The sequence below is a fragment of the Hypanus sabinus genome, chromosome 5 (assembly GCF_030144855.1).
Source record: "Hypanus sabinus isolate sHypSab1 chromosome 5, sHypSab1.hap1, whole genome shotgun sequence".
Classification (NCBI taxonomy): Eukaryota; Metazoa; Chordata; class Chondrichthyes; order Myliobatiformes; family Dasyatidae; genus Hypanus; species Hypanus sabinus.
Window position 1 is genome coordinate 36,326,429 of NC_082710.1, and position 27,994 is coordinate 36,354,422.

The following is a 27,994-nucleotide window of genomic DNA, read 5'->3' on the forward strand; positions in this document are numbered from 1 at the left end:
AAGCAACACACACAAAATGCTGATGGAACTCAGCAGCTCAGGCAGCATCCATGGAGGGAAATAAGCAGTCAACATTTCTGGCCAAGACCCTTCATCAGGACTACAATGAAAGTCTTGCCCCTTTCCACTTAAACCTATGAGCTCTAATTTTGTCATGCCTACCCTGTGAAAGAGACTATGACATTCTGCTTTATATATGCCCTTAGAAACCTCTATTATTCCAATCTTCAGCTCCTCTACTACAGGGTAAACTGTTCCATCCTATGCAATTGCTCCTTCTCTCTCAAGATGCTCAGTCCCAGCAACATCCCTGTGAATATCTTAGTGAATACCCTCTCCAGCTTAGTCACATCCTTTCTACAGAACAGCAACTAGAAATGAGCACATCGTGACAAGTGTGGTCTCACCAACATCCTATTCAATCCTATTGTACAATGTTTCCTACAACTACGTTTTCTACACTAATCATAATTTCATGTACCTCTATAGTTGTTCCCTCAACCTTTTCCACTCAAAGGAAAATGAGCACATACTTGATTCATTCACTATTTAAACGAACGGGCCTTACATTTCCAGGCTTCCTTATTTCTGAAAGTTAAGATGTAACCATTCTAGACACCCCAATTTCTGATGATGTAACCATTCAAATGCCCCAATTTCTGATGGTGTAACCATTCCAGACACACCAAATTCTGATGATTTCCCCCCTCTTAATGGTTGTACATCAATTATTCAGTTTTGAATAACCTGACTCGTATTCCACCCAGAGATATTGGCTTTATAACCTGTAGCTTAAACCCAAGCTCATCCTGCACATCACTTTCATAATTCCTATAATGTTTTGGGCATACTTGCACATGAATTGATTGGAGAGCACCTTTAGACATTTGTCAAAATCAGAAAATGCTGGAAGCAGCACATCAGGCAGTATTGGTGGAAAGAGAAACAGAATAGACAGTAGGTGCAGGAGTAGGCCATTCAGCCCTTCTAGCCAGCACCGCCATTCACTGTGATCATGGCTGATCATACACAATCAGTACCCCATTCCTGCCCTCTCCCCATATCCCTTGACCCCGCTATCTATAAGAGCTCTATCTAACTCTTTCTTGAATGCATCCAGAGACATGGCCTCCACTGCCTTCTGGGGCAGAGCATTCCACATTTCCACCACTCTCTGGGTGAAAAAGTTTTTCCGCATTTCTGTTCTAAATGGCCTACCCCTTATTCTTAAACTGTGGCCTCTAGTTCTGGACTCACCCATCAGCGGGAACATGCTTCCTGCCTCCATTGTGTCCAATCCCTTAATAATCTTATATGTTTCATTCAGATCCCCTCTCATCCTTCTAAATTCCAGTGTATAGAAGCCCAGTTGCTCCAATCTTTCAACATATGACAGTCCCGCCATTCCGGGAATTAATCTTGTGAACTTACGCTGCACTCCCTCAATAGCAAGAATGTCCTTATGTTACTTTAGCCCTTATTAAATGTTTCAGGAGGCCAAAGACGGATAACAATGAAATAGGATGGGGAATTAAAGTGGCAGGCAACTGGAAACTCAAGGTCAGCCCCTCTTTGGACTGAATGAAAGTATCACCCAAACTGCATTTGTTTTGCCTAATTTAGAGGAGACCACATAATGAAAACCAGATTCAATGCACTATATTGGAAGAAATGCAGGTGAATTTCTGTTTCACCTGAATGGGCTGTTCAGGTTTCTAGATGAGAAGAGGCAAAATTACCAGATGTTCTGATTTCTGCGGTTATAGCAGATATTGCCATGAGAAGGGAAAAACAGGCTGGGGATTTGCAATGTGAATGCTGAAGAGAAAGCAGTGGGAAAAATGTTTCTGATGGTGAAATTGCATTGGAAGTTGTGAAGAGCTGTTGGATGAGTTCATAATGGATATTCATTGATAACCTATCTCCTGAGATCCAGGAAAGGGAAGAGTCAGGAGTGGACCAGTGTAAGAAAGATCAGTGTGGAATTTCATCAAACGTATTCCATTTTTGAATTAAAGGAGCAATAACAACATGATTATTGGCATACCAGAGAGGGGCAGGGGATTTTGACGGAAATAAAGACTGCTCCACATTTCCCACAAAACTCTAGGCATAACTTAGGCCCAGGTGAATGTACATAGACACATATTTGAACAAATATCCATTGCAAACTCACAGTTATTTTTCCTATATTTGCTCACCCTTCCTCTTGTAAAGCTTCCATTCCATTCTCTCAGTTCCTTTGACTCTGTCTTATCAGAATCAGGGTTATTATCACTGACAATTGTTGTGCTCTGAGGTACCTTCCTTCTTCCTGGAAAGTGGTTTCCCCGTCTTCCATGGTTGACAGAGCCCTTGGCTGCATTTCATCTTTGCTCTCAACCTTGCTTCAAAAATTTTGTTAATGCAATATCTACAATACATATGAAACAGGCCTTTTATATAATGCCAATCTGGACAATTCCCTTTGCTACAAATACATAGCATTCTCAAGTTCAAAGAAAGCAATGGATCACTTAACTGTATTGTGTTGTTCAACTATGTCAGGAACTGCTAAAAAATAAATTTTTAGTTATTGGGAAAGCGTTAAACCTCAATGCTTTAAGGGGCTAAAAATGAATAGTTTACTAATCAAGTACTATGCAAGCATACCTCCATCAGTAACCATTACAAATGAATACACCGTTTTATAGTACTGTAGTAACATCGGTTGTGTTCTCATATGTTCTGTACATCATTTGTTATTCAGTTAAATAGTAGTTTGTACTTTTTCCTTTTCTAACTACTTCCATGAAACTTCAGACAATTGGGGCAGCAGCTTGTTTGGACCAAAACGTATTGGTCCTGATGTGTCCCAATAAATAAGAATCCATTGTATTTAAAATAGAGTTTGCAAGGTTTTTGATAAGTAAAGATGCCAGAGTTTATGGGGAGAAGGCAGGGAAAATAAATCAACAGGATTAAATGGCAACGCAGGCTCAGGGGGCTGAGTAACTGAATTGTGCTTCCATGTCTTATGGTCTTAATTGCTTCCCAAAATGTCCTAGGATATACTTAGTCAGACTTAAGTAATTTATCCAGCTTCATGTGTTTTAAGACCAAGTGCATCTTCTGCTTTGTAATGTGACTGTGTTTCAGATCATCAAAATTCTTGTTCCTAAATTTCTCAGCTTCCATCATTTTCCCCATTATAAATAGAAATGAGAACTATTAATTTAAAACCTGGTCCTTTCATAGTAAGGTATGTAAAAAGTCAGAATTTCACAACTTCTATAAACATTATTTACCAAAAGGCATCATCACACAGCTGATGCAATAATATGTTGGTGAGGTATCTGGGTCACATGGTTTCTTAAAGACCATATCAGAGATTTTTTATTTAAGTACCTTATTCTGCCTATGACTTCTAATCTCTGCTGAAGTCAATGAAAATTGGAGATTTCTATTGTGGGAATGAAAGTTAGTAAAAGGTAGCCTGGCATAATAGATCAAGTAATGGACTATCAAGTCCATCCATCCTGGCCTTCCTTTCCCGCCAGGCTGAATGAGTCAAATGCAAAACTTTTAGCCAAGTTAGGAAATAATTGCTTTATAAGCTTTGAAGGTAATAAACAATGGCTAATGATTTGATCTCAATGACAAATCTACTTTCTTTATGAAATATGTTTATCACATGCCAAAACAGATCCTGTTCCATTCTGAATGCCTGCATATGGCAATGGCTTCTTACTGTCAGTTTCAAACAATGGAAGGTTCTAGAAAGGTTACCTGCTGAGGGCAACAGCTAGTTTATTACCATCAGTGCTTATGATGGAATTAAACATGTCCCTAAGGTCACACAGCAGGCGGATTGAGCAATTGTTTATTATGTTCTTTAAAGTGCCTCTCAATTTTTGCAGAATTGAAACTTCTTTGGGAGCAAGTAGTGTTGTTGTGCAAGATATTATGGACAGATACATCGTGTAGGATAATGGTACCATAACGTTATCAGATGCTAACATATTCAGTACTCTGAACAATGAAGGGCAGAATCAGAATCAGGTTTACTATCACAGGCATATGTCATGTAATTTGTTGTTTTGTATAGTGGTACAGTGCAATAAATTAAAAAAACTATAAATTGCAATGAGAAATATATACGGTATATATTTCTGAATGGATAATGAACAAACCCATGAACACCACCTCACAATGTTTTTGCTCTCACTTTGCACTACTCTATTTAATCCATATGAAGTACTACTTCATAAATAGTAGTTCGCACTACTTCATTGTCCATTTGGAAATTTGATGGCGGAGGGGACAAACCTGTTCCTAAAATATTCAGTTTGTGTCTTCATGCGCCTGTACTTCTTCCCTAATAGTAGCAATGAGAAGAGGGCATGCCTGGGTGGTGGAAGTCTTTAATGATTGATGCTAGTTGTTTGAGGCATCATTTTAACTATCTCCTTGATGCTGAGGAGGCCAGTGCCCATGATGGTGCTGGCTGAGTTTGCAATCCTCTGCAGCTTTCCCCATGCAGTGGCCCCTCCATACCAGATGGTGATGCCACCAGTTAGAATGCTCTCCATGGCACATCTGTAGAAATTTGCTAGAGTTAAACTCCTAATGAAATATAGCTACTGTCATACCTTCTTTGTAATTGCATCAATATGTTGCACCCTGGAGATGGTGACATCCAGAAACTCGAAACTGTTTACCCTTCCCACTGCTGATTCCTTGATAAGGACTAGTCTATGTTCCTTCATCTTCACCTTCCCGAAGTCTACGATCAATACCTTGGTCGCACTGACGTTGAGTACAAGGTTGTTGTTGCAACCCAACTCAATCAGCTGATCGATCTCACTTCTTTACACCTCCTTATTGCCATCTGAAATTGTACAAACAAAAGTTGTGTTAACAGCACATTTATCGATGGAGTTTGAGTTGTGCCTAGCCGCTCTGTTATGGGTATAGAGGGAGCAGAACTGTGGTCTAAGCATTGCATCTGTTGCAAGGACGTGACCAGGGTGAACCCAAGTGCAGGATACAAGCGCGGAGACCGAGTCGTGAGGCGTTAGCACCGCCATGAACATGGAACCAGTATCCAGGAGAGTCTTTATGCAGAGACAAGGTTTACTTAGAATATCCAGGAAATGATGCAGGGCTTAGAACTGTCAGTTCTAAGGAATCAGGAAACGAGGTTTACTCACCCTAGAGTCGACCAACGAACTGGCAAAGCAGGGCTGTGATGCCCAAGCTTTATCCTGTGTTTGCTAATGGGAACCGGGTGTGCGGTAATTAATGGAACTAGCAATCATTGGGAATCAGCCGACAGGAATTAAGCCACAATCAATGAAATAATAGCAAGATGGGGAATTGCTAGATGGGATCATGACAGTACCCTCCCCTCAACAGGATCCTCCAGGTGATCCTTCAGGCTTGTCCGGATGGTCCCGATGAAATCCTGGATGAGGGAAGGGTCCAGGATGAAGGAGCAAGGAACCCAGGAACGCTCCTCTGTGCCGTACCCTTCCCAGTCGACCAGGTATTGGAGGTCCTTGCCCCAACAGCGCACATCCAGTAGCCGCTGGACAGTGTATGCTGGACGGTTGTCGATGATCTGGGCAGGTGGAGGGGTTTCATTTGCCTTTCCCTTTCTCCCTTTCTCTTCACCATCTACACCTCGGACTTCATCTACTGCACAGAGTCTTGCCATCTTTAGAAGTTCTCTGATGACTCTGACATAGTTGGATGCATCAGCAAGGGAGATGAGGCTGAGTACAGGGCTACGGTGGGAAATTTTGTCACATGGTGCGAGCAGAATCATCTGCAGCTTAAAGTGAAAAAGACTAAGGAGCTGGTGGTGGACCTGAGGAGGGCTAAAGCACCAGTGACACCTATTTCCATCCAAGGGGTCAGTGTGGACAGGGTGGAGGATTACAAATACCTGGGGATACGAATGGACAATAAACTGGACTGGTCAAAGAACACTGAGGCTGTCTACAAGAAGGGTCAGAGCCGTCTCTACTTCCTGAGGAGACTGAAGTCTTTTAACATCTGCCGGACGATGCTGAGGATGTTCTACGAGTCTTTGGTGGCCAATGCTATCATGTTTGCTGCTGTGTGCTGGGGCAGCAGGCTGAGGGTAGCAGATACCAACAGAATCAACAAACTCATTTGTAAGGCCAGTGATGCTGTGGGGGTGGAACTGGACTCTCTGACGGTGGTGTCTGAAAAGAGGATGCTGTCCAAGTTGCATGCCATCTTGGACAATGTCTCCCATCCACTCCATAATGTACTGGTTAGGCCAAGGAGTACATTCAGCCAGAGACTCATTCCACCGAGATGTAACACTGAGCATCATAGGAAGTCATTCCTGCCTGTGGCCATCAAACTTTACAACTTCTCCCTTGGAGTGTCAGACACCCTGAGCCGATATGCTGGTCCTGGACTTATTTACACTTGGAATAATTTACTTATTATTATTTAATTATTTATGGTTTTATATTGCTATATTTCTACACTATTCTTGGTTGGTGCAACTGTAATGAAACCCAGTTTCCCTTGAGATCAATAATGCATGTCTGTCTGTCTGTCCGGAGGCCACAAGGGGCGGAAACGGGTTTTATTTGGGAAACGTGAAACATAGGGTGGATATGCGTAGACTTAGGTAGTTTAAGTCGGACTGCTGTGGGGTTGATGATACTTTCATCTCAAAAGGTCCCAGGAAGCGAGGGGTGAGTTTCTTAGGCTCGTTTTTGAGAGGGACGTCTTTGGATGATAGCCACACCTTCTACCCAGGTTAATACTCAGATGCCGGAGTCCGATGGTGATCGGCTGATTGGAGCAGGGCCGTACGTGTGTCCTCCCAGACCTTGCAGCACTGGTCGATATGGGCCTGAACATACGGCACCACAATCTCCTCTTCTTGAACCGGAAACAGCGGGGGGTTGGTACCCAATGGAGCATTCAAAAGGCGATCTTCCGGTCGCCATTCTAACCAGAGAGTTGTGGGCGTACTCTACCTACGCGAGGTGGTCACTCCAGGTAGATGGGTTGTTGATTGTTATGCGCTGCCTCCAAATCCTGGTTGACCCGTTCCATTTGTCCGTTCGTCTGAGGATGGAAGCTGGATGACAGGCTAGCGGAGGCACCCAGGGCTTTTGGCAGAAAGACCTCCATTCCTGCAAGACGAATTGGGGACCCTGATCGGAGATGATATCCGCAGGAATTCCGTAGAAGCAGACTACTTGGCGGACTAGAAGGTCTGGAGTCTCTTGTGCCGAAGGGAGTTTAGGGAGGGCTACAAAATGCAGCATCTTGGAGAAGCAGTCTACCACAGTGAGTACGGTGGTGGTTCCGTGTGAAGGGGGTAGACTGATGACAAAATCTAGGGCAATGTACGACCCAGGACAGGTAGGGGACGAAGTAATCCAGCAGGTGGCTGGTGGGAGACTTTTCCGCAGGCACAGATGGAACATGCCAAGAAGGCCACCAGAAGTGTCTTTTCAGGAGAGACAATGTCCTATCACTCCGCCGGTTGACAGGCGAATCGAGACGTGTGCCCCCACTGGAAAACCTGCGGCCTGACGGAATCAAGCACAAAAAGGCGATTGGCGGGACCGTTGCTGGGGTCAGGGTCATCCCTTTGGGACTCTTTTATGATAGATTCAATTTCCCAAGTGAGGGCTGCCACCGCACAGGATGGTAGGAGGATGGTCTCCGGGCTGGAAATGACCTCCTTGGAATTGTACTGGCAACAGAGTGCGTCAGGTTTCCCGTTCTTGGACCCCGGACAGTAGGTGAGAGTAAACTTGAATCATCCAAAAAACAATGCCCAACGGGCTTGGCGTGAGTTCAAGCGTTTGGCGGTCTGGATATATCCAAGGTTCTTATGATCAGTCCAAACTATAAACGGGTGTTCCGCCCCCTCCAGCCAATGCCTCCATTCCTCCAACTCCAGCTTGACCTCCAGAAGTTCCCCATGTCGTAATTTCGTTCAGCGGGGGATAGCCGGCGAGAAAAGAAGGAACAGGGATGAAGCTTCTGGTCTGGACTTGATCATTGGGACAGAACTGTTCCCACCCCGGAGTCAGAGGCATCAACCTCTACAATGAATTGATGGGAGGGGACCGGTTGGACCAGGATGGGAGTGGTTGTGAATTGCCTCTTTGGGTCAGTGAATGCCCAATCAGCCTCAGAATCCCAACAAAAAGGTATTGTAGGCGAGGCAAGTCAGGTAAGGGGCACCGCCACCCATATGTAGTCCCTAATAAATCGGCGATAGAAGTTAGCAAACCCCCGAAACCACTTAAGTTGTTTGCAGGTCGTGGATCTGGGCCATTCTTCCACCGCCCGGATCTTCTCAGGATCTGCCCTCACCTGCCTGCTCTCGATGATGTAGCCCAGGAAGCTGACCAAGGGGACGTGGAATTCACATTTTTCCACTTTCACAAATAACTTTTTCTCCCACCATCTCTGTAGGACTTGGCAGACATGCTGAATGTGTTTCTGGAGGCTGCTGGAGAATACGAAGATGTCCTCTAGGTAACCAAACACAAAGCGGTTAATAAAGTCCCTCAGCACATCTTTGACTAGGGTTTGAAAAATGGCGGGGGCTCTGGTGAGGCCAAATGGCATGACCAAGTTTTCGAAGTGGCCTAATGGTGTATTATAGCCGTCTTCACTCGTCTCCCTCCCTTATTCTGACTAGATGGTAGGCGCTACGACGGTCCAACTTCAAGAAGATGGTGGCTCCGTGAAGTGGTTCAAATGCTGAGTTAACGAGTTAATGTTGGAACTTATTTTTACTGGTTATGTTGTTTAGACCATTGTAATCGATACAGGGCCGAAGTGACCCATTCTTTTTCCGTACAAAGAAGAACCTGGAGCCCACCAGGGAGGATGAGGGTCGAATAATGCCCGCCATGAGGGCCTCACTAATGTATTTCTTTATGGCCTCTCTCTCAGGTCGGGATAAGTTATATAGCTGGGTAAAGAGGCCCCAGGGAGAAGATCGATAGCGCAGTCATACAGGCGGTGTGGAGGCAGGGAAAGAGCCCTTTGCTGAATAGCTGTCCTAGGTCGCGGTATTCTGCGGGAACTCTGGATAAGTCGAGGGGTTCCAAGACAGGCGAGGTAGCAGTAGGCTCCCAAGGGGATGGAGCCGACCATAGACAGGTGGTGTGGCAAAATGGGCTCCAGCTGGCTATCCTCCCAGTGGACCAGTCGATGTGGGGGTTGTGATGGTTCAGCCAGGGATATCCTAGGGACTTGAGGAGAATGGAGGAGATTAAATCGTACCTTCTCTCGATGGTTTCCAGACAGAATCAAGGTCAGGGGTGGCGTACAGTGGGTGACCCAAGCCAGAAGTTTTCCATCCAGCGCCCGGGCCTCCAGAGGGGTACTTAACACTCCTGAGTTATTCTGGCCTGGGAGGCTATGTCCTCGTCCAGCAGATTTCCCTCAGCACCGGGATCCACCAACACGGATAGGGACAGGGACTGTTGTTGATAGTTCATGGGAGTTGGGATCCGCATCTGGATTTGGGGAACTGAAGGGAGTGTCGTCTGATTCACCAGAACTGTAGGAGCAAAAGCTCTGTGAGGAATGGAAGGGAGAAAGAGGTTAGGGCTGGTTGTAGGTGGTAAAATGGGCCATGGGGAGACCCGAGGAGCAGGGCGACCAGTTTTTTCTCAGACGCTTTCGGTCAATTGTCTAGCCTGGTGGCTAGAGAGACCAAAGAGTCCAAGCTGTCCGCGTCATCCCTCGCCGCCAATTCTTGTCTGAGAGGCCATGTCGAAACACTTCCCATAGTGCCTCGTCATTCCATCCAGAGTTGGCCGCTAATGTTCAGAATTCAATGGAGTATTCAGCTACGCTTTGTGAACCCCGAAAGAGAGTCAGCAGGTGCTTGGCAGTGTCCTTTCCGTGAATGGGCTGTTCAAAAACCTCCCTCATTTTGGAGACGAAGGAGGAGAAGGAGGAATTGGCCTGTTGTCCCAGATCGCGGTGGCCCATGCTAAGGCATCCTCTTGTAACAGCCCCATGATATACACAATTTTCGATCTGTCTGGGGTGTATGTATGTGGCTGTTGCTCGAAAACCAAGGAGCATTGTAGCAGGAAGGCTCAGCACTTCCCTATGTCCCCAGGGTAGGGTTCTGGTTTGGGTACGTACAGCTCTCGAAAAGATTGTGTTGCCAACTTAAGGGGCGTAGCCATCCCAGGCTGTACGGTTTGGTCAGACTGGGTTCTTGGAAGGGACGGAGTAAGGAGAGCAGATACCCAGACAACCTACTCACTGACTTTCTTTACATCCTCGGACAAGGCACAAAGATCTCTCATGACTTCTCCGAGTAATTGATCATGTAAGCCCAGTAGGGTGCCTTGGCTGACGAGGGCCTGTTGCTCAGGGTCCATGTCCGCTGGGTTCATTCTTGGCCAGTTCATTCTGTTGCAAGGACATGGCTGGGGTCGAACTCGAGTGCAGCTCACAGGGGCAGAGACAGAGTCGTGAGGCATTAGTACTGTTGCAAATGTAGAACCAGTATCCAGGAGAGTCTTTACACAGAGACAAGGTCTACGTAGAATATCCAGGAAATGTTGTGGGGCTTAGAACTGACAGTTCTAAGGAATCAGGAAACGAGGTTTACTCACCCTAGAGTCGACCAACAAACTGGCAAAGCAGGGCTGTGATGCTCGAGCTTTATCCTGTGTTCGCTAATGGGAACCGGGTGCGTGGTAATTAATGGAACTAGCAATCATTGGGAATCAGCCGACACAATCAATGAGATAATGGCAAGATGGGGAATTGCCAGACGGGACAATGACCTTGAGGTTCTTTAGGTTCACCCGTGAGGAAGAGATTTTATTTCCAATCCACACTGACTGAGAATGTTAAGGATCCAGTTGCAGAGGGAGGTACAGAGTCCCAGGTTTTCAAGCTTGTTGATTAGTACTGACGGTATGATAGCACTGAACGCTATGTTGTAATCAATAAACGGCAACCTGATATAGGTATTGCTATTGTCCAGTGAGATTGCGTTCAGTGTAGACCTACTGTGGCAACAGGTAAATTGCAGCGAGTCTAGGACCTTTCTTAGGCAGGAGTTGATTCTGGCCATGACCAACCTCTCAAAACATTTCTTTACAGTAAATGTGAGTACAACTGGGCGATAGTTGTTGAGGCAGCTCATGCTGTTTTTCTTGAGCACTGATATGATTGCCACCTTTTCAAAGTAGGTGGTAACTTCTGACAACAGTAGTGAGAGATTGTAGATGTCCTTGAACACTCCCACCAGTTGATTGGCACAAATTTTCATGCCCTACCAGGTACACCACTAGGGCCTGATGCCTTGTGAGTATTCACCCTCTTAAAAAATGTTCTGACGTCAGCCTCTGAGATAGAAAATGCGATATCTCTTAGGCCTCTTTGTCCATGTTCCATCAACTTCAAGGATACTTGGATTTGCACATCATGGCCCCTCTGTTCCTTAATATTCCCTAAGGACTTCCCTTTCATGGTGCATGTCCTAGTCTCATTCATACTCCCAAAATGCATCACCTCACATTCATCAGGATTAAACTTCAATACTATTGCTCAACCCTTATAACCTTGTAGTGTTAGACTACACTCTCATCAACCCAGTACTCATCAACAAATCCACCAGCATTGTGTCATCTGCAAACTTAATGATCATGCCTCCTGCGTTTACTTTCAAATAATTTAGAGTTAAAGGTCCTACGTCTAATCACATGAATGCAACCACAAAAATAACCCTCTATCATCAGCCTCTCTCTCCTATTACCAAGCTTATATTGGATCCAATTGGCCAACTTGCCTTGTATTCCATGGGCCATATTGGACCTTTTCAAAGGTCTTATTGAAGACCTTTGAATTCTTCATTCCATGTAAACAACATCTACTGCACTGCATTTATTAATGAAGTTTGTTACCTCCTCAAAAAATTCATTCAGATTTGTTAAACAAACTCCATCCTTGACAGTGCTAAGCTGCCTATATCTGATTATCCCTGTCTTTCCAAGTGATCATTAGTGTTGTTCTTCAGATCTTCCCTACTTCTGATGTTAGGCTTATGGGTTTATAAATTGCCAAGCTTTTCCCTGCTGCCTTTCTTGAAAAGAAGACCATATTTGTTAACCTCCAGTCATCAGGTACTTCACTTGAGGAGTTAAAAAAAAATCTTCCCTTTCCTCCCATTGCAGCATGGGATAAATCTCATCCAGCCTGGAGATTTATTTACTTTAAGGTATTTTACTTTTCTGCTAACAATGGGCACAAGATCATTCATCACATTTTAAATGACTGGTTGCTGAGAAACTTTCACAGTCCAATTCAATTCATTGTTTAGCAATCCCTATGATCTTCATGGTTAAATCCCCTAAAAGCTCAAAGTACTTCTTAGTCTTAATAACTCTTTCAAAATTCCTTCAAATATGCTTTAAGTAACTTTGAAGCCATTCAGCCAACATTCTTCTGAAAGACAGAAGAAAATTATAAACAAAAAGTTGCTATAAAACATCATTATGCCAAATATGTTTTAGGTGATCAATTAATTTTAATTACAATAATTGCTATGAATTCCCTCATAGAAACAGAAAACCTACAGCAGAATACATGCCCTTCAGCCCACAATGCTGTGCTGAACATGTACTTACTTTAGAAATTACCCATAGCCTTCTATTTTTCTAAGCTCCACGTACCTATCCAGGAGTTTCTTAGAACACCCAATCATATCCGCCTCCCCCTACATCACCGGCAGTCCATTTCATGCACTCACTAGTCTCTGCATAAAAAAACTTACCCCTGACATCTCCTCTGTACGTACTTCCAAGCACCTTAAAACTGTGCCCTCTTGGATTAGCCACTTCAGCCCTGCAAAAAGGATCAATGCCTCTCATTATCTTATACACCTCTATCAGGTCACCTCTCATCCTTTGTCGCTCCAGGCCGAGTTCACTCAACCTATTCTCATAAGGCATGCTCTCAATCCAGGCAACATTGTTGTAAATCTTCTCTGCACCCTTTCTATAGTTTCCACATCTTTCCTGTAGTGAGGTGACCAGAACTGAGCACAGTACTCCAAGTGGGGTCTGAGCAGGGTCCTATATAACTGTAACATTACTTCTCAGCTCTTAAACTCAATCCCACAGTTGACGAAAGCCAATGCCTTCTTAACCACACAGTCAACCTGCGCAGCAGCTTTGAGTGTCGTATGGACTCGGACCCCAAGATCCCTCTGATCCTATGCACTGCCAAGAGTTTTACCATTAATATATATTCTGCCATCATATTTCACCTAGCAAAATGAACCACCTCACACTCCATCTGCCAATTCTCAGTCCAGTTTTGCATCCTATTGATTTCATGCTGTAATCTCTGACAGCCCTCCACAACACCCCCAACCTTTGCGTCATCAGCAGATTTACTAAACCATCCCTCCACTTCCTCACCCAGGTCATTTATAAAAATCAGGGAGAGAAGGGGTCCCAGAATAGATTCCTGAGACACACCACTGGTCTCTGACCTCCATGCAGAATATGACCAGTCTACAACCACACTTTGCCTTCTGTGGGCAAGCCAGTTCTGGATCCACAAAGCAATGTCCCCTTGGATCCCATGCCTCCTTACTTTCTCAATAAGCTTTGCATGGGGTACCTTATCAAATGCCTTGCTAAAATTCATATACACTACATATATTGCCTGCCATTGAAAGAGCCAAGCTAACTATCCCTAATTATGCCTCTCCAAATGTTCATAAACACTGCCTCTCAGGATCTTCTCCATCAACTTACCAACAACTGAAGTAAGACTCACTGGTCTATAATTTCCTGATCTATCTCTACTCCCTTTCTTGAATAAGGGAACAACATCCACAACCCTCTAGTCCTCCGGAATCTCTCCCACCCCGATTGATGATGCAAAGATCATCACCAGAGGCTCAGCAATCTCCTCCCTCACCTCCCACAGTAGCCTGGGGTACATCTCATCCAGTCCCAACTTGATGCTTTCCAAAAGCTCCAGCGCATCCTCTTTCTTAATGTCCATATGCTCAAGCTTTTCAGTCCGCTGTAAGTCATCCCTACAATCACCAAGGTCCTTTTCCGTAGTGAAAACTGAAGCAAAGTATTCATTAAGTATCTCCGCTTACTCCTCCGGTTCCATACACACTTTTCCACTGTCACACTTGATTGGTCCTATTCTCTCACGTCTTATCCTCTTGCTCTTCACAAGTGACAATATGTGCTATCTTTTGGTAAGAAGATTTCCTGCTTCTACTATCAATAGATTATATCCAGCTTTCATAAAATATGTTGCCCAGTTGCTAGAACTTCAGGCCAGTGATTTCTGAGTTTATCCACATCTGAGTGCTTAGCTGGTGGGTGGTAAATGAGCAGAATCACTGCTGTATTGCTCACCGGAGCTCTAAAGTTGTCCGCATTGTTTAAGAGTGTGCACAAATACTGTATTTGGCAATTTAGATCAATCGTGGCTTCATATAAAAGAAGTGACCCAGTTTCGGTTGAAAATCAATTAATATACCACTCTTTTTTTTTGCAAGCTAGTTCTATATCAGTTAATCAGTTATATAAGGATTGTTTTACTGTGAATTGAGTAGGCACGGATAGACAGAGGAAGAGATTAAGTAGGATGGACAGGAGTAAGGAGAGGGACAGATAAGGGCTGGTGGAGGGTTAGGTGACAATCTGAGTATCAATTGGCATCACCAGTCTTGTGGTCCATGTGATCTTTGTTCTTGGGTCTTATTTTATGATTGATCAAACAGATAACTTGCAAATGCACCTCCTCACTCCTTGAAGAAATGTCACATTTGGATTAATAGTTGAAATGTAGTAAAATATCTACTTTCCACCTTTCTTCTGTTAGACTGATTTTATTGCTTCCTAGGTTTTCCCTGGATACACAACAGCTCCTACTGGGCATTCCCTTGGACTCCTTCATACTCTCTGGAGTTTGGAGGACTGGAGAAATTTCCATAGAATTTTATCTGTGCCTACAGCAGGTAGTTGGCCCTCTTTTACTCTAATAAAGTCTTATTCATCTTGTAGTGACATGCATGTAGAATCTGGCAGCCCACAGACATTTCCCGATGTTACATGCATGCCACTAGAGATATAAAATAGGAAGTTGCCCCTCATTGTGGGATTGAACCCAGGAAAGTAGAATTGGGTTGACCTGGTTGTTTAGGGAATGGAAAGAGAAGGATCTGCATAGTGATTCAGTGATGGATATGAGGAACTATAACATTCCAGTTATTCTAAGTGAGACTCAAGCGAGAAAGGGTCGAAATCTGAGAGTGTGCAAGGTTTCTCATTCTGAACTGCACTGTGAAGTTGTGATATATTGATTCATATACAGGACAGCGCAGAAGCAATCCCTTAGGCCCACACGTGTTGCTCCTATGTTTTCTGAGCACTTTGACCAAGTGTGCTTTATCCAGGTGCTTTACTCTTATGAGGCAAACAAACTACACAAATCAGATCTAGGTGTTTACCTAGCTTTATTCACACACAGGTGCACAGCATTAATCATGCAATAGTTAATTTAGGCTCTAACTTTTTGTCTGTCTCCCATTATTCTTGGGTCTAATCACATGTATATTTGGGAGGCTCCTTTTGCTACTCTTCATAAGAGTTGGTCTCCTGCCTTAGGTAGTGCCGATGTCACCTTTGTTTCCTCGTTTGCAATCCTCAAAGTAGGCCATTGCTGGCCGTGGACCTTATTGGATTTGCAGGTCCTTGCAGGGTTTCAACCCGAAGCACCATCAATTCCACTCCTGCCACAGATGCTGCTCAAATCACTGAGTTCCTCCAGCAGATTATTTGTTGCTCCAAATTCCAGCACCTGCAGTCCCCTGCATCCGCAAGTCTAAGAAGGCATCTGAAAATATTCAGAGAGAATATTTCAGCGCTTATTCTCATGGTAAGTGAAAGCAAAAATGGTCGAGGTCAGAAGTGGAGGATAGTTGTAGGACTGGAGGAGATATGTCATTAGGGAAGGCTGTGGGAATGGAGTGGTTGGAAATATTAAAAAATACTGACCAGTAAAAGTCAATCAACAGGATGAAATTTGCATGAACGGGAAGGTGCAAGTGGTAAGAACCACTTGTAAAATTCTTTTATCTGTAGTTCTGCAGACTAAAGGGTTAGCCTGCAGAGTTTTCTGGTGTAATAGCAGTGACATTTCACTCATACAATACAAAAGGCACTGGGTGAACTCAACAGTCCAAGACGCATCTATGGAGGGAAATGGACAGCAGATGCTTTTGGTCAAGACCTTCACCTGTCCAGTGCCCTCCATAGATGCTGCCTGACATACTGAGTTCCAACAGTACCTTTTTGATGCTCAAGATTCCAGCATCTGCAGTCTCTTGTGTCTCTCTATTTCCGACATGGATTATTGAATACATAACTGGTTAATACTTCCTTGCTACGTTTGAATTGCTTTCCTTCATTTAAGAACAGAGCTGTGCCTATTTCTTATTTGCTGTACTGTTGTATTTCTAATGTACTGTAGTAAATTAAATATACACAGGGGGACAATTACTGAGAGGGTCATATTGGAAATCCTATCCTCCACATATTCTATGTCCATTTGACTATTCTTTACACAAGGGGATAATTGTTCTACCACATAGTTTCTTGTTCCAGAATCAGCTTCCTGTCTCCACATAATTTCTGCAAATTACAGTATTTCCAAATGTCTTGCTATACAATTCATTGCTTCCACCATTTTCTGCGACTTGAATGAAGCTCTATAGAAGTTCTCCCCTAAATCTTTTGTTCCACTTTCATATTTCCAGCTTGCAAATTTCTCTTTCTCTCTCCAAGATTAATCCAATCTCAGAAACACTTTGTAGCTGAGTAAAGATGAATTATTTGTCATCTCTTAATGTAGATTGCACATTCATTAATGTTCTCTGCTGCATTGTCACACAAGCTAAACTATAGAAAAAATATTCTAATGAGCTTCAGTATAAAATCTGGAGCAATCATTTCATATCTGCAATAGAGCAATCTTTGAAGATACTTAACTAGAAATTAACCTCTGTTTGCTCATGTTGAATTTTTAATGCACTCTGCATTGTACATTGTGTTGTATTTTGTCTTTGATTTTTTTTTTGCTCTCTATTGAGTTCAATAGAATGAATTTCAAAAGCAGAGCACTAGGTATTGTGATTATAAGCCACAGTTACACCACCAAAATGGAAATGATTTTCTAGGCAACTTCAGAACTTCATTTTGTGACCTGCTGGTACTGTATTGTTCTGAATCTGACAATAGATGGCAGTGATGCACAGCTATCAATCTGAACAAGCTGGAGACACGCGACTACAGGTGCCCGGACCCGGAGCAAAAACTAGATCACTGGAAAATTCAATGGATCAAGCAGTATCTGTGGAAGCAAAGCGATAAAGGCAAAGGGACCAAAAATATTAGTCAAGATATTGCCCCAAAAGCACTGACAGTCCATTTCCCAACATAGATGCTGTCTGACCCACCATGCTCCTCCAGTGTCTTCACATAGTGTCATAGAGCAATAGGGTATGGACACAAGCCATTCAGCCCAACAAGTCCATGCCAATTACATTGCCCCAGTTTCCTCCTTTCAGGTCATATTCCTCCAGGCCCCTCCCATCCATGTATCTATCTATCTCTGATATCACTTCCAGTGAACTATACACTCATGCTTCTGGGTTTCTTTGTTCCATTTCACTTGCTGGTGCCCTACAATATGTAGTTAAGGTTCTACACTGGTTTGTCTTTCCAAAATGCATTACCTCACACTTGCCTATATTGAAATCCATTTGCCACTCCTCAGCCCACTTCCCTAATCAAGACTTCCTATAATCTAAGATAAAAACCTTGCACTTCCACCAACCTGTCCTAATTTCATATCATCTGCAAACTTGCTTATCAAGCCTTGTGTTTTTACATCCAAGTCATTTATATAAATAACAGATAACAAGGGTTTAAAGACAAAGCTCTGTGGCATACTGCAAGTCACTACCTTCTACCACCTTCTGCTTCTTATCTGTGAGTCAACTGTGATTCTAACTAGCTCTCCCTCAATCTCATGGGACCTAACCTTCCCGACCAACTTGCCACATGGAACCTTGTCAAAGGATTTGCTTCAGGTTCTAGCATCAGTCTCTTGTGTCTTCAAAATGTCTTGCCATCTGACTCAATATTGCCAAATTAAAATTGGGGCTTTCATTTGTAAGAACTATTACAGATTTAGAAACAAGTCTCCTAACATAATAACTCAGTAAGAAGGGTTATTAACAAAAAGTTCAGGAAATTCACAGCAGCTCAGACAACATCTGAGGGAAGAGAAACAGGTAAAATTGCAGTTCAGGAACTGGCAAAGAGGGAGATAAGTTTGCCCAGGTTGCTGGAGAAGTGCGGGAGGGATGGGGAGTAGAGCAAAGGGCAATGCTCTGAAGAGTAGAGACCTAATGTTGCAGTTGAGTTAAGGTAATGTTCTCTCTCTGTATAATTCATTGTTAATGAAAGGTTGGCCAGATTCTATATGCAATAAATAAAATGGAGAAAAAGAAAGGCTGAGCCAAAATAATGGCTGGGAAGAGTGGATGGTAAGAAAGAGCAAGTTCTGTAAATTTCGAGAATTTGATATTAAGTGCTGGAGGCAGCACTGTGCTCTGATGGAAAAAGAGGTGTTACTCTTTCAGATTGTATTGAACCTCATCTTCTTTCAACGTTTGCAATTTCCAGCAGCTCCAGTAAGTTCCCACTGCCAAACAATATTCTTCTCTTCCCCTCCTTCAATATTTCAAAGGGATTGCTGCATTCATGGATCCCCGTCAGGTCTTCTGTCCCCACCTGACATGTCACACTTTGCTGGGCAACCACAGGAGGTGTAGTATCTGTCTTTTCATCCAGGCACCCACCATTCCGATGGGTAGTGATTTACTTGCATATCTTCCACTTTGGTGTTCCTCCTCTAGCCCTGGTGGTCACTTTGCACAGAAATCCACAAGAGTGACCCTCAGTGTCCTGCCACTTTATAGAGAGATGGAGTGATGGATTTAAACAGCAAATAAAAAGGCCCTTAATTCCAACTCATCTACATCGAAAGATCTACTTTTCTGAATTAATCCTATTTCCCTGTATTTGGTCTATCTCTATAAACATTTCCCATCCATGAACCTGTTCAAATATCTTTCAGCTGTTGTTAGACCGTTGTTGATAGTTGCCTCTATCATTTCCTTTGGCAGCTCAGTCTACACACATTTATTTGCTGGGAGTACACCACATTCTTCTCATCAGCAATCTATTGCACATGCAATGAAATTAAATTTCACTTTAACTCCCACTGTTGCTTGTCCCATTCTTTCAGACAAATTCACCTTGCTCTACCCAATTCCACTCCCACTCAATTCCACTCCAGCCCAAAGTCTTACCTCATCTGATAACTATACTGATTTGCTTCTCTTTCCCAGGTCTGATAAAAAGTCCCATACCTAAAATATTAACTGTTTCTTCCCACAAACGGTGCCCAACTTGTTGAATGTTTCCAGCATTTCCTGTGTTTTTTGTAGATAACGGATTTCCCGCATCTGAAGGTTTTTAACAAAAAATGTATGAAATGTTATGAAGCTGCTTAAATCTGTGATAGATTCTTGATCATTTTAGAAGAAGCAGGCAAACCAGCCTCAGTCCAGCTATTTAACTTCTTGCAAGAGATTTCGGTGCTAAAGTTCTTCTGCTTCCTGTGTTGCAAGGAGATATCAAATTAAATACCTGTGTGAACTGATAGAATTGTTCCCATGTGTCCAAGACAAAATATTGTCACCTACCTAAATAGTTTTTGTGATGTTTTTGGAACAGACAGTAATTTTTATCTATTTATGTTATTTTATGAATGAAGGAAATTACTAAGGAATGTGAGGGTTCATTAAATTCTCAAAATCTTAGGTCAAAGTACTAAAGTGTTCTTGAGACCATTTATCCTGAAAACCCAAAATAATAAATACTTGGCAAGATAGTTTTCCAATTGATATACAAACCGCATATCCAAAGACCTTCCTCCTGCATGTCTTTAGCATAGTCCCTTACGTTACACTGAATCCATGCAAGTGAAGAACAATGGATTATTTACCCTTCGGATTGACCCAACAATCTAATTGCCTCTACAAAGAGTGATTGGAAAACAATAAAACTGCAGATGCTGCAACTCTGAAATAAAGAGAAAAATTGTAACCTAATGGCTACGTGTACTCTCTTCCTGACAAGTTCTGATTATCATTGCACACTTTACTACCATGCATTGACATATGATCCTTTCTCTATAAACTCTCCATCACCAGAACCCATTTGTCGATAATATAGCCTTTATCACCAACCTCGATAATTTGATTTATTGGATAACAACTTCTTCTTGATTCAGAAACAAGAGAAAATCTGCAGGTCCAATGGAGCCCAGAAATGGCACAGGCATATGAGGCTCGGAAATAGGAAGTGGTCCACGCACCAGCCTTGGTCATTCCTGACTACTCTAAATCCTTCCAGTTATATACTAATGAAAAGGAAGGATTTGCGAGCACCTTGCTGACTCAGGAACACAGTGGCTTGAAAAGTCCAATGGAATATTAGTTCATTCATTTACCACCTGTGGTGCGTTGCCTGCCTGACTGCCTACAAGCTGTGGTGACAACGCCTGTGATGGATGAAAAGGCAGTGCCTATAATATTGGGCCACTCCTGCATAGTACTGGCTCTCAAACAGTAATGCTACTCCTCAAACCAGTTGTTACACAACACTTTACAGCAGCAAGGCAAACAGAGTATGAGCAATTATTTTAAAAGAGTACTCGCCCCTACTCCAGCCACCTTTGCTGCAATTCAGTGACGCAGTTTGAGATGATTTTCATTTATTCATTTATTCATTTACAGGATGTGGATGTTGGCAGATAGGCCAGCATTTATTGCCCAACACTATTTGCCCTTGAGAAGTCCCTCTCCATCCCCCTCTCCCCTTCCCCCTCCCCCCCCCGTCCTCTGTCCCTCTCCCAGTTGGAAGTGCTGTGATGCCGGCCAAAGCCAATTGGGTGCACGACCCTCTCTTCCAGAGTCTGATAGTGTACTGAAAAAGAAGGAAGGAAAACGGAAGGGAAATGAAGTGGCTAATGATATATGGACTTATTTGCCTCATTGCCTTAGGGTCTAGACTTACCTGGCTGGGCTCTCGCTTTTATTTGGAGTTTGAGTTCCCTTCCCCAAGATATCATGAATAAAACTCATGGGAGAGGGAGAAGGAGAGGGAGAGATCTGAGTTAAAAATAGGTGCAGCACATTTTTTCTTCACATTAGTGGGAAAGATGGTTAACAAAATGGCAGTAAATGGATGAGTTTTACGGATTCATAAACAGTGAGCATCGTATGATAATAATTAATAAATACCTAAGCAGAATTGACTGGCTACATTGTAACCAGTCAGCCTGAAACCCTGCAGCCCAAAACATCGACTTTACTCTTTTCCTTGATTCCGTCTGGCTTGCTGAGTTCCTCCAGCATTTTGTGAGCATTGCTTGGATTTCCAGCATCTGCAGATTTTCTTTTCTTTCTCTTGATTCTCCTGCCAGCCACCTACACGAGGGACAATTTACAGTAAACAATTAAGCTATCAACCAGGACACGTCCAGAATGTGAGAGGAAGAGAGAGAGAGAGAGAGAGAGAGAGAGAGAGAGAGAGAGAGAGAGAGAGAGAGAGAGAGAGAGAGAGAGAGAGAGAGAGAGAGAGAGAGCGAGTGTGTGTGGTCAAATGATTGGCCTATTTATCTATTGCCATAACTAAAAATCGAAAGCATTCAGAATAGTCCAAATCAAGTAGCATTTCAAAAGAGATAAAACAATGACTTAGTGTCTCAGGTAAATTAACTTTCATTGAAACTGTTACAGTTCAAAGCTTGTATTGTGGCTCTAGGTCAGGGGTCGGCAACGTTTACCACTGAAAGAGCCAATATGGACCCATTTCCCACAGAACAGAAAACACTGGGAGCCACAAAACCCGTTTGACATTTAAAATGAAATAACACTGCATACAACGGTTTTTTTTTGCCTTTATGCTATGTATAAACAAACTATAATGTGTTGCATTTATGAAACTGATGAACTCCTGCAGAGAAAACTAAATTACATTTCTGCATGCAACAAAAACATTTTGAACTCCGAAAAAAAGATGTTGGGTTGAAGGTTACTCCATAGTTAGCCTACCTTGGATCGAAGAATTAAAAGAAAGCGCGCACTGGCGGGTGTTAGGCATTGGCAGTGGTGATGTATATTAATAGCGATAAAAAACACGTTGTAGCGGTGTAGCGCTACACGCAGCGCTAAAATAACGACACTGCAGTCAAAGGTAACTTTATTCGAACTAAACAGCCTTGATTTAAAGCCTCCCTCTACCCGTCCCCATGGGCGCGGATGCTCCAAAAGACACGTACTCACAAACCCCCGTAGGCTATCTCCCTTAGCCGGAACGGTGGCTAATTGTGAGCCAGTTCGGATGTGCCAGAAATGGGGTCTCCACAACGTTTTTAGATTGTACAAGATCACCATAATCTTCAAATTTCGAATTACATTTCAAAAACTAACAAACTACGGGGAGCCGCAGCACAGAGATGAAAGAGCCGCATGCGGCTCCGGAGCCGCGGGTTGCCGACCCATGCTCTAGGCGCTGGTGTTCAAACTGGCTATAATAATGTGTCTTCCAACAGAATATCAGGTTTGTTCAACTGCTAAATGGGGAGGATGGCCTTGATTCCATGGAGTCCAAATCTACTATTTCTTCTGAGAATTTCCACATTTCTCACCTCAACACTGTTGTTCTGCTCTACCTACTAAACAATTCAGCCTGTTGTCACTAATAGTGAGAAGGTGTAGCCGAGTGGCAGGCCTTCTAACTCTGGAACTATCTGAATTTATCCTTCTAGTGGATCTGGGGTACCTTCCACTGAAAGTCAGCAGGCTTCCACAGACGATACATCAGTGTCAAGAGAGACAGAAGCACAACGAAAGCAGGAACTAAGTGAAATCACAGAAGAAATTTGCTGATATTCTCAGATTTTTGTCATAGTTGAATATATCAATATAATTTAGAATTTTCAATGATCATTCTAAGTAAGTGGGCAGCTTATCATGAGAAAACTTTCATTTACTCATATTTTGGGATCTAAGCATCGGTGGCAGACTATTCTTAATTCCCCTGAAGAATAAGGGATCCAGAAGGGTTTTACGGTTTCTGGAGAAGGTGCCCCTACAACACTGTTGGGAGGTAGTTCCAGGATTTAGACCAGTTGGTTATTCCTCTCTGCACCTTGTGGTACACCAGGCCATTTTGTCTGGTTTTTATGAGGCTGAGTAGCTGGCTGGACACTCAACGAGCATGGTTGGAAACTGTGCAAGGAGCCAGCCAGATCTGAACCCGGGACCACTTGCCTCGAGGTCGAGTGCAGATATCACTACACCACCACCTGCGAGGATTTAGACCAAGTAACAGTGAATTTGTGGGATGTGCAGCTTTGAGTGGAACATGCAGATGATGATATTCCTATACACCAGGCCCCTATCTATATTAGACGTAGTAGAGAGTCATGAGCTTAGCATGGGCTGTAAGAGTCTAGGATAGTAACTGTAGCACACCTTGTTGGTGAATGATTCTACAGTCAGCGTTGGTCAGAGGTGCAGGAAATGAGGTTGTATGTGGAAGATATCATACCAATCAACCAGATGCTTTTTCTTTGGCATTGTCAATCTTCCTGAGTGCTGTTCGAACTCTCCCATCCAGGCAAGTAGATGGAGTCAGAATCAGAATCAGGTTTAATATCACAGGCATAATTTGTGAGATTTGTCATTTTGTGGTAGGAGTACACTGCAATACATAATAATAAAAATATATAAATTATTATCAGAAGTACATATATATTAAAAAAAATTGAATTAAATAAGTAGTGCAAAAATAGAGGGAAAAATGAGTGAGGTAGTGTTCATCAATTTATTGTCCATTCAGAAATATGATGGTGGAGGGGATGAAGCTGTTCCTGAAACATAGAGTGTATGTCTTCAAGCTCCTGTACTTCCTCCTTGATGGTATCAATGAAAAGAGGACATGTCCCGAGTGATGGGGGTCCTTAATGATGGATGCCCCCTTTCAGAGGCATCAATTTTTGAAGGTGTTTCTGCCACCTTCATTCCAGATCTCACAACCAAATACAGTTTTCACCCACCCGTCCCCTCAGCATTTTGAAGTGACATTTTCTGCGCAGGTCCTTGAATTACTTCCATTGCTAGAAACTTTCCGAGTCACTCTCCCATGCAATTGAGGACATGTAACATTGGCACTTTTACATCATTCCGCGCTTGGGCCCGAACAAAACTATTGCCAGTTGAAGTGGCTCACTTGCATTTATTCCAATGTAGCATACTGCATTTGGTATTCAGTCCTGATGAAGGGCTCCATTGATGCTGACTGGCCTGCTGAGTTCCTCCAGCATTTTATGCGCATTGCTTGGATTTCTGGCATCTGCAAATTTTCTCGTGTTCAGAGTGGGCTTCCCTCTACATTGGTGAAAGCAAAGGGAGATGTGGTCGATGTTTTGGTAGGGAACCTGCATTCAGTCCACAAGGGGTCCCTGAGCTTCCCATTGTTCAGACAAAAGATGCTCTGGAAATTGAACATAAACCCCTCACAACCAAATCCAACAAGTTCAGATAAATAGTCTTTCTCTCTTACATTTAAAATGACCAGTTTTGGTTTAAGGACAAGGAGTGATCGGGTGTTCAGAGGGAAGCTGGCATCTGCGGGGAACAGGCAGCGCCTCTTTCTCTCTGCATACTGCCTTACCTGCTGGGATTTCTGGCATTCCCTTTTATTTAAGAATTTCAGCAATTGATGGCTCTGTATCTCTAAATACTCTTTCTCTCTCTGTTCTTTATGACGTCTTGAAACACCAGATAGAGCTTTCACTAGCCCCACTCGTCAGCACTTTGAAATGATATTTCACCCGCATCAACTTTTCATTGCTAGAAATCTCTCCGCCTCAGAACACTTGACCAAGATTTTCAGAGTACACAAAATCATGTCTAGGTGCTTACCCTGCCTTTACCACAGCCCAGGTTCCAATGTCGCTCCTCTTTTGTCAACCAGTCTCAAAATTATTTTGCTAACCTGAATTTTGCAAAATTCAGCACATGTGAATACCTATTAAAACAAGCAACACACACAAAATGCTGGAGGATCTCAGCAGGCCCAGGTACCTATTAATACAATTCCACTGCAATCACTGGACGTACAGGAGGATTCTTTTTTTAAAAAAAATTAAAATTGGATGAGTTTTTCTGTTTTTTTTACCCATTATGGCAAAACCTGATTAACTACGTTCTTGTCAATTTCAAGGTATACCCTCTGCTCTCTTATCAAAAGATCTGACTTCCTTTCCGAGATGCAAATTCAACAATATCAGCTCATATTTCCTCAATGCATCACCAGTTCGAGAAGCAACGCCGCGGTAACGTGAGCGAGGATGAAGCGAAGGGAGCCGGATGCTCTCACTTCATTACAGTTACCTAGCCGCAGCTAAGCCAGTGAACTCCGAAAGAGCTTGGTGAGAGTAACAGGAAGACAAAGTGTGCGCAGAGGAAGCGTGCTGTCGGTGCGGGACCGTGTATTTCTTAGCCCGTTGCTTGTCCATTTCCCTTAGCGTTCTCTCCCGCAGAGCTCCGCGCACGAGAGAAATGAAATGAAGCTCTTTGCTTCCTGGATCTGGACGTGCAGTAAGTCTCGAACGTTTTTGCAGCTCTCTTAATCGTGCATTGCTGCTACCGTAATGTCAGCTTATTCGTCTCTTACAGTTTCAATGCTTATTGCACTGTACGATGTATTCATCCAACCTTGCCACGGCATCTGTAATTACATTTTTACATAATACACAGGCGTATACCATGTCCGCCCTGTTGTACAGTGCTGAGAAGCCGAGGATGCATTCAGATCTCACTTCTTTTCATGGAGTTTAAACGGTTGTTTTTTGGCATTGGGACTCCGCACGTAAAATAAATAATTCAGCGCAGTAGTAAGGAATAGCTCTTCCTTGTGGCCTAAAACCCAGTACCTATAAAGAATAGACAGTAGTGCAAGAGGGTTTTTCAGAAGTTCTTGTCAAGAAATAGGCTGCTCGTTCATTAGGAATGCCGACGGGACACGTCCTTGATTTGGGCTTCTGCTTGCATGTAAGTTGAGTCCTTCTCCACTTTTACAACATAGTATCTCTTAAACTGCAGTCTTGGGCCGCTCGAGAAGTAAGAACCCAGAATTTTCTGGAGCGGGGCATCACACGACCTGATCCTTCAGTAAGAACTTTTTGAAATTTTGCTTCACTTTTTATTACTTGCCTTGTGACTTGACGGACGGCAACTAGTAAGGTGACAACGATAAAGGTACTTTAACAATTTTAATGTATGATGGAATCAGCTGCATATCGATTAAAATTCACAAATGAAATGTGACAGATTTATATAGCGCCTCGCAATTTAAAACTAACTACCTTTCAGCCAGTGAAGTCCTTTATTGGAAGAAGACGGGGTTGCCAGTACACTAGTCAATAAGAACGATCAAACAGCAATGCGACTATGCAAGGTGATTTTTATAGAGATTATTTTAATTTATTCATTTTTTTTTGCAATTTATTGATACTGAGAAACTGTTGGTGAGCCTCTGCCTTTTCTGCTTGTAGTGTTTTTTTTTAACTCGCTTATTTACGACTCGCCTTGAATGCAGCTCCAGCAACATACTAAAAAAAACTTGACAAATATCAGGACAAAGTAATCCACTTGAGTGGCACCACATCCATGATCTTAAGTGTTTACTCCCCATACCATTGTATTGTGTACCATCTAATCACGCATGGAAGTTTTTTACCTAAGGTTCTCATCTCAAGTGTGCAATGTGGGAATATCAACAACTGCAGGTTCTTCTTTAAGATATTTCTACCCTGACTTAGAAATACCTCATTCTTTCATGATCACTGGACCCACTCGCCAACAGCATTGTGATAATGCCTTCACCAATAGGCTTGCCACAGTTTCGTAGCTGTTAGAGCGATATTATTGATCGGGGCACCAACATTCGGAGTTCAATTCCGGCACTGTCAGTAAAGAGTACGTACGTTCTCCCCTCGGGAGAGCGTCTGTCTAGCTGTCTGTCGGATTCTTTTAGCTGCTCCAGATTCCACCGCAGTAAAAAGGTCGCAGTCAATCATTAGACATTTTGTATGACTAGGTTAGGTCGGGTTGCAGGGTGGAGTGTCTTGCTGGTCCTGAATGACTTCAATTTTAAGCAAAAATCTTTCATTGCAAATCTAGGATAAACAAACAATCTAGTATCAGTAGTTAACTGTGACATTTTCCTCCCTGAATGATCTTGCTCCAATTATGAGACAAAGTCCTCTTCTGAATGTGAAGGAATGATTTTGTACTCTCTAATCTAACAATTTCCAAATATATATCTTGAATTAATCAAAGCAAACAATAGCCATCTAAAGTCTAGGCTTCTCTTTTTGGGGCCTAGGTATCATTCTAGTAAAGTACTCACACTCTTTTCTTCTGAACTGGAGATCCTATTTGGATGTTTTAAAATATATTTGCTTTGGGATCTGCATAAATATCTTTCTGAATTCCTTCTGGGAAGTCTAGGAATAGAAAGACGGCCCTTTAGAACAGAGATGAGGAGGAATTTTTTTTGCCAGAGGGTGATGAATCTGAATTTCATTGCCACAGACAGCTGTGGAGTCCAAATCATTTGATATATTTAATGCAGAGGTTGATAGGTTCTTGATTAGTTAGGACATCAAAGAGTATGGAGAGAAGGCTGGAGGGTGGAGTCAAGACAGATAATAAATCAGCCAATACGGAATAGCAGAGCAGACTCAATGGGCTGAAAGTCCTTATTCTGCTTCT

The 27,994-nt window shown here is 43.0% G+C and overlaps 1 protein-coding gene and 1 long non-coding RNA gene across 16 annotated transcripts in view; one reads left to right on the forward strand and one right to left on the reverse strand.

Annotated features, from left to right (window-relative positions):
* Positions 1 to 21,062: 21,062 nt before the first annotated feature.
* LOC132394064 (uncharacterized) lies at positions 21,063 to 25,739 on the reverse strand. The gene is made up of 3 exons (XR_009512158.1): positions 25,610 to 25,739; positions 23,763 to 23,915; positions 21,063 to 21,634 (listed from the first exon to the last, which is right to left on the reverse strand). It is a non-coding gene; the product is annotated as an uncharacterized LOC132394064 (long non-coding RNA).
* Positions 25,538 to 27,994, forward strand: part of LOC132394062 (beta-1,3-galactosyl-O-glycosyl-glycoprotein beta-1,6-N-acetylglucosaminyltransferase-like) — a 70,615-nt gene continuing 68,158 nt past the window's right edge. For 6 of the 15 annotated variants that reach the window (XM_059969744.1, XM_059969743.1, XM_059969739.1 and 3 more), the window contains exon 1: positions 25,538 to 25,816. The gene's annotated coding sequence lies outside the window, so the exon portion shown is untranslated. Of the gene's footprint in view, positions 25,817 to 25,886; positions 26,270 to 26,320; positions 26,477 to 26,590; positions 26,676 to 27,994 lie in introns of those variants that run through there. The other 9 variants (XM_059969741.1, XM_059969738.1, XM_059969740.1 and 6 more) reach the window with 5 other exon arrangements.